The following is a 20,000-nucleotide window of genomic DNA, read 5'->3' as shown; positions in this document are numbered from 1 at the left end:
ACAACTGTGTACGTACGTAAGTATGTATGTATGTATGTATATATGTATGTATGTATGTATATAAACATAAACTCGGGAGGTTTCAGAGTTGGCTATATATTTATTTATCCAAGTGATCTCCATAGAACTACGGCCGTTTCGCAATGTGTGCGCAGTTTGGTGTGCCAGCAGCTCTCCGGCTGGAACTGCAGATACAAATGTGTTGCTAAGAATGCCTGTCGAAGGTGTCTACAAGCGGTTTCTCCTTGAGTTGGTCCTTATAGATTAAAATAGAAAATGAATAAACAAAACATTTGGCATCACTCGAAAAAATTCCAGTTATTTGAGATAAAAAATATTAAAAAATTGGAATCCCTTACAGCTGTTTCTAGAATAGCCATGCGCGTGGATCATCATATTGAGTGAGGATTCCATAAGTTAAGATTCCTGGAAAACTTGTCTTACGGAATCCTTAAGCAACATCATGATCTACATGCTTGGCTATTCTAGAATGTTCTTATTCTCTATCTACATTAAATGTTTGTGATGCCAATTCTTTTGCTTTAACTTATTCCTTTATCAATCTTCCTCTATCTATCTGTGTGTATGTGTGTTTGAGTGTGTGTGCGTGTATTATATATATATATATATATATATATATATATATATATATATATATGTATATATATATATACATGTGTGTAAATATGTGTATATATGTATATATATATATATATATATATATATATATATATATATATATATATATATATATATATAATGCTTGTATATATACATATAAGCATTTATATGCATGAGTATATATATTTATATGTGAATATGTATATAAATATGTAAACATATATATTTAAATAGACATGTTTATATATCTGTATATATTTTGCTATCGTTACACACACCTACACAGACGTACACTCACACTCACACACGCACGCACACACAAACATACACACATGCTCACACACTTACACACACAACTTTTAAAACTAAGAATTCTTGAAGACGCAATGGGGCCTCATTCTTGGTTTATAACAGCTGACAAATTCCGTTTGTCATGGAATATTTGAGTACATTCTAGAAATGACTGTTAAATGCAGTAAGAAGTTACACCACGAAGTGTATTTGCTGACAATAACAAATGTGCAGCTGTTTTCATTGAAAAGATTCTTCTAGATAAATGACGTGACAAATTATTAGACAAGTTTGTATAACACAAACCGCACACAAGTACAAGTTTACATCCGTATCGATTTATCTAATCTATGTCAGTGAAGGTGCATGGCTCAGTAGTTAGAGTGCTGGGATCACGAGATTAGAAAACTGATTGTCGGACTGGGCTATGTGTTGTATTCTTGAGCGAGACCCTTTTGTTCACGTTGCTCTAGTTCAGTCAGCTGTTGAAGTGAGTTGCGACATCTCTGGTCCTAAGCTGTATCGACCTTTACTTGTTCCTTGGATAACATCAGTAGCATGGAAAGGGGAAGCTGGTATGCATGGGCAACTGCTGGTCTCCCATAAACAACCTTGCCCGGACTTGTGCCTTGGAGGGAGACATTCTAGGTGCAATCCTACGGTCATTTAACCAAAGGAGGTCTTTACCCTTTAATCTATGTATGTATTTTGTACACACACGTATCTCTCTATATCTGACTCTTTCACATGATAACATGATCAGCCAGGCTATTGGATGTTATTCTCCATTGTTAGTCAACGGGCCAACATTCCTCCTGATCGGAAGAATAGTCCGCCGCATGCTTAATTATTTACAGCTGAATGAACTGAGCAAGGAGAAATGAAGTGTTTGGCTCTATAACACAAGAAGCAGCTGGTCTGGAAATCGAACCCACGTCTCACGATCGTGAGTGCGACATTCCTAACTACTACGCTACGCATCTTGTCACACACACACACACACACACACACACACACACACACACACACACACACACACACACACACACACATTTATTCACATGTGTATATATATGCAATTTATCTATTATCTATTACTAAATTCACGCATAGGATTGCGACCTCAATTGGACACTGTCTTGAAGAATTTTAGTTGATCGAATCGACCCCTCCTTTAGTCTAGCTGTTCGGGTCAGGAGACATATAATATGTAATAGGCTTTGAAATAGTACTGGGGTCGATTCGTTCGATTGAAAATTCGGTAAGGTGGTGCTCCAGCATGGTCGCAGTGAAAGACAAATAAAAGATGTAACGCATGTACACGTGATATGTATGTATGTGTGTGTATATATATATATATATATATATATATATATATATATATATATATATATATACTTTTATAAAACAAAATTTTACAAAATATATATAGTATCTGTTAACAGTCTTAGCAAAAAGCTCACAGGTGAGTTTTTGTATATATATATGTATACATGTCTCTTAAAAGATAGAGCTCAAAATCAATGCATTGAAGATACTTTATTGCAGCAACAATTATAATAACAGAAACAACCACAATAAGCCAAACCTATGCACATTTCAATAGGGTGTCCCGGATAAATAAACCACATCATAAGATGGAGTATCCAGAAATTTGTAATATGTTGTAATTTGTTACAATATTTTACGACACATCTTATGATGTGGTTTATTTATCCGGGACACCCTATTGAAATGTGCATAGGTTTGGCTTATTGTGGTTGTTTCTGTTATTATAATTGTTGCTGCAATAAAGTATCTTCAATGCATTGATTTTGAGCTCTATCTTTTAAGAGACATATTTATTTATTTATTTATGTGTTTCAGCCAAGTGGCTGCGGTCATGCTGGTGCACCACCGTGGTATATATATATATATATATATATATATATATATATATATATATATATATATATATATAACCATGCATTCACGTTGATAGATATGTACATATGCGCACATTCATACGTATGTAAATTTGCCACTACACGTGTACATGCGTGTGCAAGTATGTGTGTATGTGTGTGTGTGTACTTGTGCGTTTGCGCGCGTTTAGCATGCATAAACACATGGATGTGTGATCGAATGTTTCTGCATGTGAAAAATCTGTAACAGCAAAGCGAATAATTTTTGAAATTTCAAGATAAATGGTGTTGACGTATCAAGCAGGAAATGCATTTATAAATATATGTGAAAAAATCAGGGAAATGTACGTGTGTATGCGTGCATGTTTGTGTATATATGTTCCTACCTATACATATATGTAAGTACGTGCTTATCCTTAGGCATGCGTATTTGTACTTTCCTAACATGAACATATATTTAAAAAATCGCACGTTCCCACAAGGTTTTCATATTTATTTAATAGATTCAACGTTTTGTGTGTGACAAAGAGAAAAATAATAAAACACCCACACGCGCGCACGCACACACACACACACATACACACACACACACACACAACACACACGCAAACACACGCAAACACACACACACATAAACATACAAGCGTGCACACATATCTATATAATACCTATATTCATATGCGACACATTTGCGCAGGCATATATATATAAAATAATAATAAGTGGAAAACTGAAGAAAATGTGTAAATAATGAATAATAAATAGTTTCAGCGAAGTAAAATGATAAAAAGACGTAAGAGGAAAAAGAAGTAAAAAGACAAAGGAAATGACAGAGAAAGAGGTGGGAGATGGTGAAGAAAGAGTTCGAGTGACTGAAGAAACGTTGCTGATAGATCGGGGGCCATTAATATTCAAAACAAACGCTAATTCAGTTGTGTGTTGAAAACTACAAACACAGACACACACAAATACAAATACACACAAGTATACCCACACGAGAACATACCGATATAACACGTGTGCACACACACGTAGACACACGCACTTCTACGCACAGGAACATTCTGTATTTGAAACACTGGAATATATTTATTGTATAGAATTTATGCAGTTGTTTGAACTACTTGGCATTTCTACTGCCTTTTGCCTTCGTACAATTTTGCAAGTTTTCCAGATTCTGCTGTTTATTGTGTGAATGTTTGTATTCATCTATGTAAATATCCATGCCTATATATATACACGTAAATATGTATATATTCGATATTTTTTTATTTTTATATATGTGTGTATGTGTGCGTCTATGTATATATATATATATATATCTGTAAATAATATGTGACAATTATTCGGTAGCTATGATAAAATTCTGAGTTTCGGATGTCGGGGCGGAAGCCCACGCCGCCATCTCTTCAGGCCATCGAAAACTGCCGTTAAACAAATGGAAATTACTGTGTGATTGACCGTTATTAAGAGAAAAGAGATATTAGAATGACCGCTAAGTGAGGGGAGGAGGTAAAGGTAAGGGTGGATGGACATTTTTACTCCTTTAACTTTACTCCCTCCTCTCACATAGCGGTCATTCTAAGAGCTCTTTTGTCGTAATAACGGTCAATCACATAGTAATTTCCCTTTCTTTAACGGTCATGTTTCGATGGCCAGATAGCTGGAGAGATGGCGGCGTGGGTTTCCGCCCCGATATCCGAAACTCGGAGTTTTATCATGGCTACCGAATAATTGTCACATATTATTCATAGATAAATTCCTCTATTTACATAATATCGAGTCTCTTTCTTTCTTTTGTTATCTTACCTTTCCTATCAATATATATATATATATATATATATATATATATATATATATATATATATATTATATATATGTATATATATATATATATATATATATATATATATATATATATATATATATATATATATATATATATATATATATATATATATATATATATATATATATATATATATATATATATATATATATATACATATATGTATATATATATATGAATGAGGCAAAAAGAAAAATAGAGAAATTGACCTATAGTCATCAGTTTATTCAGAAATATTCAAATCAATATAATATGAAATTCTTATCCTTACAGCTGTTTCCATATCCAATTAGGTCAATTAGAGAAATTAATTTAGACTAAATTAATTCAAACTTTTTATATTGAAAGTGGTTAATTGGGTATTTCACCAGATGAGATTTTCAGAGAGGAGCTATATTCCAACGTGTTGGTTGACTCTTGACAGACGCACATGGCTCCAGGTTCAGTCCCACAACGTGGCACCTTGGGCAAGCGTCTTCTACTATAGCCTTGGGCCGACCAAAGCCTTGTGAGTGGATTTGGTAGACGGAAACTGAAAGAAGCCCGTCGTATATATATATGTGTGTTTGCGTATCTGTGTTTGTTCCCCCAACATCGCTTGACAACCGATGCTGGTGTGATTATGCCCTCGTAAATTAGCGGTTTGGCAAAATAGACCAGTAGAATAAGTACTAGGCTTACAAAAACAAGTCTTGGGGGAGATTTACTCGATTATGGAGGTGCTCCAGCAAGGCTGCAGTCATGTGTCTGAAACAAGTAAAAGAATAAAAGAACATGTGTGTGTGTGTGTTGGTGTGTGAATGTATGTATGTACGCATAAATATTTATATACACTTATATACATATATATATAAGTGCATGTGTGTGTATATACATATATATAAATATATATATATAAATATATATATATAAATATATATATATATATATATATATATATATATATATATATATATATATATATATATATATATATATATATATATATATATATATATATATATATATATATACACTTGTGTGTTAGTGTGTGTGCGTGTATGTGTGTGTAATCATAAGTGAAAAGGTGCTCTTTGACCGCGGATCTAAAATCTAAAGACAGACGACTCAACCTCCAGAGGTAACATCAAACTGACATTAAATCCATTGACGCATCTGTCAACTCAAAATGCATCTGAAGGAAAACAAGCAAACGCCTATCTCTCATTCAGAAAAAAGACCTTGAGGTTCGAGAGACACTCATAATTGTTTTCGAAACTTTATCTATGACCATCTGCAAGGAACTTTTAAACACGAAAGATGATATAAATTTCTTAGCAGAGATGGTAAAACGAGAAGAACGTATGCATTGATATATTTTGTTTAATATAGAAAGTATTCTAGGTATAAACAAATATTTGTGCGCATGTTTATGCATGTGCATATATATATATACGTATATATATATATATATATATATATATATATATATATATATATATATATATATATATATATATATATATATATATATATATATATATATATATATATATATATATATATATATATATATATATATATATATATATATGTATGTATTTATATATACATATATATATGTATGTGTGTGTGTATAATACACATTAAGTACAGGACTCACCAACGAGCGAAAACCACATAAACATACGGGAGACAAGATAAAATACCAAAATATACATACCAAGAACAAGACATCAACAATGAGCAAAAGACACGCAAACATATAACAAGAAGCAATTACGAGACAAAATACCAAAAGAAGTCTAACTTCTCCTCAGTTGTCGACTGTTTATTATTCCCTATTTCGAGCCCTTAATGACAAGATAGGAATACCTCAGAAAACAGCAGCAACCAGAATTTTTAAGAATATGAAATTTCTGAAGAGTTAATGCTTCGAACGAATAAACAACAACAACACAGGCGAACAGAGTAAACAATCGAAGAAGACAAACAGTCAGGATATAGAATAAATAGAAGAGAAGAAAATAGTAGAAGAGAAAAAAATTCTGGAGGCGAGAGAAATGACTGCAACTAGGTGGACGTCGCGTCCAGAAATGACAGAGGTGAAAGAAATGGATTGTAGTCACGTGTGAGCAAAAAGGCAGATGGGAAGGGGGACAAGAGAGAGGATAAGAGAAAGAAAGAAAGGGAGTGAGGATTAGGGGGAAGAAAGGAAAGATAGTAGGGAGTGGAAGAAAGACAAAGAGGGGACAGCAAAGAACGGAGGGTGGAGGGGAACAGAAAAATAAAGAGGATTATAGAGGGTTAAAGAGAAAGAAAGAAAACATTCTGTGGAGTCGCAAAAATTATAAAAAAAGGTAAGAACTTACTGTGGACAATTCTGCATGGCGTTCGATTATAAATAAATAGAAAATACACATTAAGTACAGGACAGCACCAACGAGCGAAAAACATGTAAACACACGAGATACAAGTACAGGATAAAATATCAAAAATATACACAATACATACATACATACATACATACATACATACATACATACATACATACATACATACATACATATATATATATGTTAAAGTCTGTCATACCGGCCATGATGAAATACCACAAGGTATAGAAAATACGTATTCGCCTTTATATATTTAATCCTTTATATTGAACACTCAATATTTCATCTATTCAATAAGACATATTCCATATATTCAATAAGACATTCAATACTTTATTTCATTGTACCATCCATTTTTATATTATATATTGTATATTCCATATTCTATATCCCACATTAATTTTACAAGAATATAAATAAAACATAAAAAACAGACAGAGTTGGAACTCTTTTAAACAAAATAATATATATATATATATATATATATATATATATATATATATATATATATATATATATATATATATATATATATATATACAGATAGATAGGCAGATACATACATACATGCATACATCACTACATACATACATTCATACATACATATATATATTTAGGTAATATATGTATTTACAAATTATATAAATACACACACACACACACACATACACACACACACACACACACACACACACACACATATAGATATATATGTACACATATGTGCACCCATGTATATTGTATGACAACGGACCACTTGCTACTGGATGTGTGTGTATGTGTGTTTGCTTGTTTGTGTGTATGTGTGTTTGCTTGTGTGTGTGTGTACGTGTGTGTATATGTATGTGTATGTCTTTGTTTAGCAGAAGATACGAAATCCTGTCCAGTTAATGTGAAATTTATAATTTTTCTTTTCCTGGAATCTAATAAAGCACATCTTTATATTTCACGTCTAATGCAAAATTTACACTTTCCTCTCGCACAATTCTAGGTATATCTTACAGTACAGCTTCTTTTCACTCGTTATCAATGATTTATTACATATTATAAGTATTGCAATAGATATAAATTTCAAATGGAAGCTTAAAGTATAGAAATGTTTACGTTTATTTAATTCCGGTGAAGATGACTTATAACAGTGTTGCATGTGCGTAGAATAAGGATACGAATTTAAACCGAAGTGTATATTTTATACATCGTATTGATCTATCTATCTATCTATCTATCTATCTATCTATCTATCTATCTATCTATCTAACTATCTATCTATCTATATACGAAGAGGTGCTGCAAAGTTCATTAAAGGTATCGTGAAAGACCTGATTGGAGGCACAAACATCTGAGTTCTTTTCAAGGGTTTAATAAATCTGAAGGACTGCTGCAATAAGTGTGTGAATCTATATTTTCTTTCAGTGGAGGCGCAATGGCCCAGTGGTTACAGCAGCGGACTCGCGGTCATAGGATCGCGGTTTCGATTCCTAGACCGGGCGTCGTGAGTGTTTATTGAGCGAAAACACCTAAAGCACCACGAGGCTCCGGCAGGGGATGGTGGCGAACCCTGCTGTACTCTTACACCACAACTTTCTCTCACTCTTACTTCCTGTTTCTGTTCTGCCTGTAATTCAAAGGGTCAGCCTTGTCACACTGTGTCACGCTGAATATCCCCGAGAACTACGTTAAGGGTACACGTGTCTGTGGAGTACTCAGCCACTTGCACGTTAATTTCATGAGCAGGCTGTTCCGTTGATCGGATCAACTAGAACCCTCGGCGTCGTAAGCGACGGAGTGCCAACAATATTTTCTTTCACTATTCAGCGCAACTCGTGTGTATATATATATATATATATATATATATATAAACATATATATACACACCACACACACACACACACACACACACACACACGCATACAGATTAGATAGATAGATAGATAGACAGGCAAATTAAGAATTCCTTACAGTCTAGGCACATCAGCGCGTTGAACGCCTAGTGTTATAGTTCAGTTCAGATTGAGGGAAAACAAGCAATAAGTGTCATGTGTCCATAGTGTACTGCAGGTATGTGTATGCATAGATAGGTACCAAATCTTATATATATCGTAGAACCGACTCCGGGTTGTTTCAAGGTGCGGCGTAGTTATAAAAAGAGTAACATATTCCTTACTTCATACATTTGTCCATCCATCCATACGTAAATACATACATATATACATACATTCATACATACATACATACATACATATATAATAATAATAATAATAATAATAATAATAATAATAAATGCGAAAGCGAATGTCAGTGTGTCAGTGTGTCACGCTTTTTCAACTTTCTCCTCGGACCCCCTCTCTCACTGTTCAATGACTCTTCTACTACTCTTCATTTTTGTTTCTTTCTTAATCCTAACATTTTGAAAAAGTATATTTCTCTAAATATTATAACTGTATCAAGTAATTTAACCATAACACGTGCTTCATAACGTTCGAAACTGAAATACGTATTGAACTCAGTCTCTCATACAATATTACCTCCCATAACTTTCTATCATAAAAATGTTGGAAACTTAGTAGTATGTTTTCAGTTATTAATAAAATTTGTCAGACCTATTTTGAGGCCGTCGGCTGCCGGAGCCATGGAAACTTAGCGCACTCCGACTGCATGAAAATAGATTCGACTAGTTTTATTATTACCTTAAAAAATACCAAAAGATACTAAATTTCAAAGATCTTTATGGTCAAATACGTTTAGAGCAATTCCGAACCATAAAAGTCGCACGTTAAAATAGTGTTTAACGACAGTGGTGTAATTTTCATTCAAATTACGAACAAGAATTTAGATCCCAACTACCACAAATTATTGTTTGTACGAATAGTAAGGCCCTACGTACATCAACTTGTCTCTAAATTAAGTTGTAGCAGAAGAATTATTATTGAACTTTTAAAAGGTAAGTTTATTGTTGCCTACAGCCAGCTATATGTTGTTGTTCAAGGGTAGGGAATGGAAACAAGTTATTTGTGTTGACGCCGAATGGGGAGACAAACAATGGTGTTTATCATGCGGGTTTCCAATAAGTTCCAAGTCGTCAAATTTTTTGACGATTTGTTTTGATGAAAATTGTTCATTGCTTAAAAAATATTATACACATTTAATAAAATTTCAATGCATGGAGTGACATTGTTGGGCTCAAGGCCCAATGAAGAGCCCACCACAAGAGCTAGCTTAAAAGCGGCTTAGGGCGATTTTTAAGCTAGTATGTATGATTTATATGACGTATATATATGTATCTCACAGTACGAGTTTAATTTGTTCAATGACCGAGCTCGTTTTATGATTCCGTATCACAGATCAATTCTCCACATTGAAATTAATCAAGTTAAAATTAATCCGTTCCAGCCCCACAAAACCACACAAACATAATTTTTGAGGGGTTTTAAAACAGAAAAGGTGAAGTTACAAGGAAAATGACAATTATAAAAAACATAATAAAAGCGAATGCAAAAGAAATATGTAAACTGGTTTTATTAAATTACCTTAAAGATGGCACGATTTGTACGAGAGAAAGACAATAGAGCGGGGAAGAGGAGGATTACCGTTTGGGAGGTGAATCTTCTTCTTTTAAAACTTTAGGATTAACGATTGCTGGCGTTTTCTCTCTCATGTTGCTTAATTTAGGCTATTTGGACACACTTTCTTCACTTTTCACCCTTGCAGAGCGTTTCATTAGAAACATATCAAGAAAAGTCTGCTTTTTCCTACCTTTCAAAATGTTACGAAAATGCAGCTGCACGACCTCTAGATACTTTTTCAGGATGATATTTTTCTACAAATTAAGAAACATATTGCCGCTTTACCAACACTACTGTTATGTCACTCGCAAAGATAGCCTTCTCTGTTACACTGTCCTTCACTGGAGAAACAATCTTTTCCACCGCAAGCGAATAGTGTTGCTCCTAAAGCTGCATGAGTTGATCTGTCGTCATCTCTCTGAGTGTTCCTCGACGAGATCTTTAATACCCCCATTGTCAACCTTAAAGCACATGGACTTGCCAAGAGGTACTATCGCAATGTCTATACATGTCTTAGACTCAAATTCCTCGAAGTAGATTTCGGATACGCAGTCAGGTCAGAGTTTCCTTCATGCAGAATTCAGCGTTCTCCTCTTTACACCCTGCCAAGCTAAATCGATGATTTTCAGGCAGTTTACAATGTTGTAGTGTTCCTTCCAAATCACACGAAGGGTCAGATTTGTATTGTCGGTGACTTCAAAGCACCGACGAAACAGGTGTCTGGTGTACAATTTCTTAAAATTATGAATCCCCTGTTGGTCCATAGACTGAAATATAGGGATGATGTTGCGTGAAAGGTATAGACCTTTTTATGAATTTAAATTCGTTCAGGATATCTTCTTCGAACTTAGGAAGGTGAATAGGAACATTGTCCAGGATGAGGAGGGATCGTTCTCTAAAAGGTTTCTTTAAATGTTGGTCCGAAGATAAGTTTGACCCACTCGATAAAGAATTTCCTGGTGACTCAGGCTTTAAGGTTTTTCCTCCACATGATCTGCAGCTTCTCCTTCAGGATTTTGTGCGACTTCGGAATGGTAGACAAGGGGCGGCAAAATCGTCAAGTCTCCACTGGCATTGGCACAGAGGGCAAGAGTTAGCCTAACTTGCATACGTTTGTGGCCTGGCGCTTTCTTCTTTGCAGTTATGTAGGCTTTTCTGGGCTTTTGTTTCCCAAAAAAGGCGAGGTTCATCACAGTTGAATATCTGTTGTACAATGTGTTCCTAGGCTGCAATGAACTGACGGGACACACGGACGAAATCCTCAGCTGCCATCGTATCAGAACTCGCTGCTTCTTCATACCTGACAGCGCTTTGAACACCAGTACTCTTCTTGAAATTATCGAACCAGCCACGACTGGCCTTAAATGCGTCTGCTGATGTCTCTTCTATCGATGTTCCAGGGTTCTGTTTCCGGAGATTCCCATACAGCTCTCGTGCTTTCTTGCAGATGATGGTCTCCGTAACCGTATCATCTGCGAGTTGTTTCTCGTTGTTCCATAGGAGAAGCAATTTTTCCATCTATTCGTGGACAGATGTACGTTGCTTGGAGAGCCAGGAGACACCCTTTGCTGTTGTAACGGCTTTGGTCACGTCCCTTTTCTTCAGGCGCAGTTCGTCGACGTGCACCGGTCGTATTGACGTGCAATGTCTACTACACGCATTCCTCTCTCATGTTTATCAATGATTTCTTTCTTCAGTTCAATCATAATCAATTTTTCTTCTTCTCAGCGCTGTCCTTTGCACTAACCTTCTTAGGTCACATGGCTAACAATTCATTATTATAAAGCAATAACAAAAAAAAAAAACGGACAAAGCTAAAAAGAGAAAACTGGGAAAAACATCACAGGGACGTTGCTACAACAAGATAAACACATGAACTTAGCGAGCACAGACTAGCGGTCACTTGTATGAAACTCACCCGTACTTTGGATTTTCACTCGTTCTTCAAGACAAAAGTTCTCACGAGCCTCAGCTTCTACAATAGTACACTCGTACAGCGAGGCTCTACAGTATATATAATTGAAATGAGGAAATTTTAAAATTGAAATAGAGATTACGATCGTTTTATTAAATGAATAATCTTTATTCCCTACTACATAATTTTATGCAATACATACAACATATGCAACATATGTAGTAAAATTAAACGAAATTATAATCGTTTATTCATATATACCGTGAAATATATTGTATGCCTGGATATATATGTAAACGCACGTATGTATGCTGGTGAAGTTTTATGTCCACGCAGGTGCGCGCGTGTGTCCTTGGATAATCAGGCATATTTGTGTATATATTTACAACCACAGGAGAATCTACAAGCTGTAGACGCTCAATCAGTCATGATATGTAAACATATATTTGCATGTCTGCGTGTGTGCGCATGTGTGTGCGTCCGCGCGTACATACTTATGCTGATGCTATACGTGTGAAATGTGAGCACTCCGACGTGCGTGGGTGTACGTGTTTTCATAATTATATATATATATAATATAGGAGTGGCTGTGTGGTAAGTAGCTTGCTTACCAACCACATAGTTCCGGGTTCAGTCCCACTGCGTGGCACCTTGGGCAAGTGTCTTCTACTATAGCCTCGGGCCGACCAAATCCTTGTGAGTGGATTTGGTAGACGGAAACTGAAAGAAGCCTGTCGTATATATGTATATATATATGTATGTGTGTTTATGTGTCTGTGTTTGTCCTGGGGTCGATTTTCTCGACTAAAGGCGGTGCTCCAGCATGGCCGCAGTCAAATGACTGAAACAAGTAAAAGAGTAAAAGAAAAAAAAAAGAGTGTATATATATATATATATATATATATATATATATATATAGAGAGAGAGAGAGAGAGAGAGAGAGAGAGTGAGAGAGAGAGAGATAGATAGATACATACATACATACATACATACACATCACTGAAACGTGAATATGTGTGTGCATATAGTATATACATACACACCTACATATACATGATACATATATGCATACGTATAACCATAAAACCAAGCAACACAATCGCAAAACCTTGCATCGACGCAATTTAAATACAAATACTGGCACAATGGTCAGATACTCGAGCACATACCCGACGCGAACACACAGCGAAAAACACTTATACAAACATGAAAAAGGATAGAAACTGGGCGAAAAGTAAAATAAAAGAATTCATTCTACATTTCTTTAAACTACTCACTAATCTTTGAGGTTTTTATATTCAAAGTTTTTCTTTCTATCCCACACTCCTCTTTATCTCATCTCTTTATCTAAAGTTCTACTACTTATACACTAACATCCCTCCTGTACTTATGACATTTGCATACCTCAGTATTATATACACTGTAGAGGTATACTATGCCAACTGATAACACATTCCACGTATCCACGCAACATGGTCTAACTAACAGTATTGTCCTCCTTCTATATGTACCCCGTTTATTTCATAGATACTTCGTTTCTATGCACTTCACTTTTTGCATCAACCAGATTTTATATAAAGCCCTTATGAATATATATATATATATATATATATATATATATATATACTCTTTTACTCTTTTACTTGTTTCAGTCTTTTGACTGTGGCCATGCTGGAGCACCGCCTTTAGTCGAGCAAATCAACCCCAGGACTTATTCTTTAGAAGCCTAGTACTTATTATTTCGGTCTTTTGCCGAACCGCTAAGTTACGGGGACATAAACACACCAGCATCGGTTGTCAAGTGATGTTGGGGGGACAAACACAGACACACAAACACATAAATATATATACACATATATACGACGGGCTTCTTTCAGTTTCCGTCTACCAAATCTACTCACAAGGCTTTGGTCTGCCCGAGGCTATAGTAGAAGACACTTGCCCAAGATGTCACGCAGTCGGACTGAACCCGGGACCATGTGGTTGGTAAGCAAGCTACTTACCACACAGCCACTCCTACGCCTATATATATATATATATATATATATATATATATATATATATATATATATATATATATATATATATAACTCCATGTATACACACACACACACACATACGATTGAAAAATCCATCTTAAAAATCCTGAAGGAGGTTACTGAAAGAGAATGCAAGTATAAAGAGTACATAAACAATGGATACTCCCTGATGTTGGTGATAATGATGATGATGATGATGATCATAATCATCATCATCGTAATTGCCACCAATTTTTCATCGTCATCAGCAATAATAACGCCGTCTTCACTGTCGCCACGATCGTCGTCGTCGTCATCATCATCGCAATCACCCTCGCCGTCACCTAGGGGCTGTTTTTATACATGACTGTATTGTAAATCTGCCCTTCTCTTGATATTCTGCAGCCACGTACTGCTTGTTTTCCTCTTCTTTTTCCCCATTCATTTTCCTTTCTATTAACAGTTTCTATAAACCATTTTTACTAATTAAATGTCCAAACTATTTTAGTTTTCTCTCTTTGATAGCGTCTAATTAAATTTCCGTATTATTTTTTGTTCTCCGTTCTAACTGCTTCATCACTAATTTCAAGTTTTGTCCATGATATTCTCAAAAGTGTTAGGTTTGTGAAGTATTTGTCAGTAGTTTTGTAAATATCCATGTTTGAAATTCATAAAGTATTGTGAACTGCACGTAATGCAATGATACTTTCCTAGTTTTAATAGAAATCTTTCTTAATCTTACCTTCTTCGACAATTTCCTGACGACCTTCAAACTTTCTTAATCCTTCTATAGTGAGTTGTAGTGTGTTTGTTGGTGTGATGTGATGACTAGTAGATTTAATGAGTGAAAATGTATTTCTCAGGCTGCATGAAGAAATAACTAACAACACTCGCGAACAATTAACACAAGATTTTATAATTATACATAAAATTTTAACTTTGTTGGTCTTTTGCAAATAGTAACAGCAATGTTTACATACTGGGGCAGATATACTACTTGGAGTTTACAGCAAGCTTACTGTTATAGCAATCGGTGGCTACCCCATCATAAATGGAAATGATTGTGCTATATTTGTAGCGACGACGATTTCTGTCGACGGAGATTCCTGTCAACTATTGTCCATCTGTATTAACCGTCTGGCAGTGGTGAGAATGCAGACACAACAAGAAGCTGTCTTAATATTCTGCAATTGTCATAGCCGTTTGTGTTGACTATCTAGCTATAGTGGAAGCGCATATCGCTAAGCCGCCTTCCAGCACGCTGCTATAAATTAGCACCGAAAATAGGTATTTATAGGGCACAAGTAGAAGATTCTAGAAAAGTGAATCACGCGATGGTTTGATGCTGGTTGCTTAATAGAACGATCACGTGAAACTACTGTGGTTTGCTCATGATGTTTGACCGGCTATCTAGCGGTTCAGTTTCGGTAACCGCTACAGTTCTTTTGATTTCGTCTTCACATTTCCCGTTTTCTCATTACAAATATCTTAATTATTTTAAATTATATTATATTTGTTGTTTGAAATATTTAGCTATGGTAACTGTTATTTGTTGCTGATTACTAGTGACTTTGTCTCCTTTACATTCACTTCCATTCCATACGAGATTCTTTCCTTATTTACTCTAGATGCAAGGCTCTGCAGGTTATCTCTTTGAAAGTTAATAAGTCTGATAGACTAAATTTATTAAGAAGCACAAAACTCGAAACTCTTGAAAGAGGTGTCTAGTCGACTATAGTGACCTCAGTATATGGTTAGTCCTTATTCTATCGAATCCAGAAAGAATGAGAGGGAAAGACAGTCTCAGCTGAATTTGAACTCATAATTTAAAGATTGACGAAATGCCACTAAGCATTTTGTGGATGTGCTAACTGTGTTGCCAGTTCGATGCCTTAAATGGCAATGACAGGAATATATTATATAATATGTGATGCATTTAGGGTCATGAGTTTGCAAGGCATAAATTGGTGTTTCTAAGGCTAGATATTGCTGTTTAAGTGCTACATGTCGTTTATTCATGAAAATAAACGATTCTCTTTAAATGTAAGAATGAAGCCGAGTAATTTGAAATGAAAATATACAAAATGATTAAAGTTGTATTAAAAATACATTCATTAGCAATTAATTATGCGAAATAAATGTTATAGAGAATAATTTGACTGAAGATTTGACAAACTTTTATATACGTACCTAGTACAGTTGTTTGGGGTTTAAATGGTACACACACACACACACACACACACCACCACCACCACCACCACCACCACCACCACCACACCACACCACACATACACACACACTTATAAAAGGTAATGGCAACTTTTCGAGACACACTGATTGATAAGGGGCGGTTTTCCGGTTTCCATGCCGTATAAATTCCCCACTTGGACGGGACACCGATCCGTTGCTGGATTAGTCGTTTTTACCAGCTGATTGGCGTGGAGCAATGTGAAATGAAGTGCTTTGCTCAAGAACATAGCGCGTCATGCGGCCTAGGAATCGAAACCCCATCTCACGAGCATGAGTCCAACATGTTAACCACTAAGTCACGTGTCTCCACTACACGCATATAAGGGTTTGTCGGTCCGAGGATGTAGTAGAACACGCTTGCTCATTGTACGACGCAGTGGGAATGAACGCAGAACATATGAATGTGAAGCAAACTTGTTACAGCACATCCACGCCTGCTATGAACTCCGACGTTGATATATGTATAAAATATTACAAAATACAGATGAAAACTCAAGAATATATCGCCTTCCTCTCCCCATAACAATATCAAGGTTCAAATTCAGATGGAGTAATATGATTTATCGAGATAGTGTAAGTGATGGAGTTAGTGCTAGATGAGAATTTATTCGCCATTTATATGTTTCTCCTCACGGAAATATCGATATTTACTCAATTGAAAACAAATCGATAATCTTTCAACTATATCTCAAACAATTTAAGGTTGATTAAATGTTTTATTCTCTGAAATATAATTCACTGGAAAATGTCTAATTTAAGACAATAATCTTATCTTCACATTATTAGTGTCTGCAGAATTACCCAAAACGTCACACAGTTCTTCCCACGATATACATTGATAGATCATTGTCTTCATCACCGATTCTCGCCTTCCTCAACCTTAGGAAAATATGAATGATTTAACATTAAACTGCTAAATTGGTTATGGAAATATTAGCAAACAATTTTATTTAATCAAATGTGCATAAAGTCAAACTGGCTCTGTCAATGTATATGTATAATATGTGTGTGTGTGCATGTGTGTATATATGCACATATATATATATATATATATATATATATATATATATATATATATATATATATATATATATATATTCATATATACATATATATATATATATTCATATATATATATATATATATCTAAATCGGTATCTATCTATCTATCAATCTATAGGCTCTCAAACACACACACAAACACACACGTATACAAAATCGTTTGCAGAACACGATACAAGTCGCAAGTGAAGTGAATATAAGTATTACTAAGCTTCACTGAGTATTACTAAGAATGTAAACACAAATAACATGTGCTGATGTATACATACTTCTTCAGCCAGATTTTGACATTATTATTATTAAATTAGATATTATTCGATAATAATAATAATAATAATAATAATAATCCTTTCTACTATAGGCACAAAGCCTGATAATTGGGGGAGGGGGATATTCGAAGGAGATATTTACAACACTTCGCAAATATTTCCTTTGAGTAAAACCACCAATAGAAGAGAATATGACCAAAGACTGCGTGTACTCCATCCCATGCAGCTGTGGTAGGCTATACAAAGGTGAAATATGCTGCCCCCTCAAAATAAGGGTAGACGAACATCGCAAAGCTGTAACATGAGGAGCTATTGATAAATCGGGCATAGCTGATCATGTATGGAAAAATGGAGATCACCTCTCCCTGTGGGATAAAGTTAAAATAATAGATATAGAACACCACTGGAAAATACGAAAACTAAAAGAAGCAGCACATATGCTAGGACACAATAACCTTCTAAGCAGACCGAGTGCAGATACGAGTAGCATATGGGAACCGGTATTAAGGAAAGATAGGAAAATATTAGATTTATAGGCCCACAAAAATTCACTCCATAATTGCCTACGGGCATATGGCGTAGTGGTTAAGAGCGCGAGCTACTAACCCCAAGATTCCAAGTTCGATTCCAGGCAGTGACCTGAATGATATTAATAATAATAAGAACAACAACAACAACATCGAAAAATACTTTACGAATGAGAACCCAGGTTCGTAATTTCCCCAAGACATCTGATGAAGGCTGGAGGGTATATCAGCCGAAACGTTGTGTTTCGATGAAGACAAATAACCGTCAAATGTAAATAATGTAATAATTCCTCATCTCTTAAATGTAGAACCGAAGAATGATAATACAATACTATTGAAAATATTAACGTAATAACAATAATTAAAAAAAATATTGATAATAAAAATATGTTAATAAAATTAAGACAAATTTCTTAACAAAAATAACATTCATTGTAATAATAGGATTACCAATATGGTTTCTTGTATTATATTAAATATGCATTACATGTAGCGTTTTAGGATGCAAATATAATTAACAAAAGATACTTGGTTAAATATCTTGGAATGTCTGAAATAGAAGTTTTAAGAATTGTACCAGTGGTTAGAGGGGTCGGATGGCATACTGATATAGGTCTCGTATGATCAGTTAGCGATAATAGTACATTTGTAGATTACGTACAACGCTGGACACTTATTGTTGAGTGGACAACTGTCGATATAAGAGAAATTGCCGCTATTGGTAGGATTTTGTTAGTTTAGCATACTTCGTGAATATTTGAAGTAATAATCTGTTTAAAATTTGTAGTTTTGTTGAAAAATTTAGAGTATTTGTGGCTTGGATGAAACAGTTTTCTAAGTAGGGCATTTATAGTCACTGATGTGGAAGGTGTTCTTATAGGTTGCCCTTCACAGAAGTGGTTTCAAAGAGATGATGATATATATATATGTAAAAGGTTGAAGAGGAACACACGAATAGATATATATATATGGAAAAAAGACAAAGTAGAAAATGCTAAAATGCTCTTATAAAGAACATTACAGAACCGGATTCGATCCTTGAGATCTTTTTAACAGTAAATATGAATAATAAAGTTTTGAAAAATTATTGAAAAATTAAATTTTGGTAACTTTAAAAGAAAAGTCTTTTTAAAGAGATATTTGTATAGTATTCAAATAACAGGGGCATTTTTCTTGTTACTGCCTGTCTCTGTTTCACTTGTTAACTCTTGTGGGTTCGAAGAAGGACATATCAATAAACACAAGTAGGGAGGGGACATTTACTGGGATGTTACAAGAATGTGGGGCAGGAGTTTAGCTAAACCTTCTTCGAATTCACAAGAGTTTACAAGTGAAACAGACAGGCAGAAACAAGAA

At 34.9% G+C, this 20,000-nt stretch overlaps 1 protein-coding gene across 1 annotated transcript in view; it reads left to right on the top strand.

The window, feature by feature from the left end:
• The window catches only part of LOC106876634 (uncharacterized), an 895,860-nt gene that overhangs the window by 810,933 nt on the left and 64,927 nt on the right, over positions 1–20,000 (top strand). The window lies entirely within an intron of this gene.

The sequence above is a fragment of the Octopus bimaculoides genome, chromosome 19, assembly GCF_046866305.1.
Source record: "Octopus bimaculoides isolate indiv1 chromosome 19, ASM4686630v1, whole genome shotgun sequence".
Lineage (NCBI taxonomy): Eukaryota > Metazoa > Mollusca > Cephalopoda > Octopoda > Octopodidae > Octopus > Octopus bimaculoides.
Note: the sequence above shows the minus strand (reverse complement) of the source record. Positions and strands in the feature narration are given on the sequence as shown.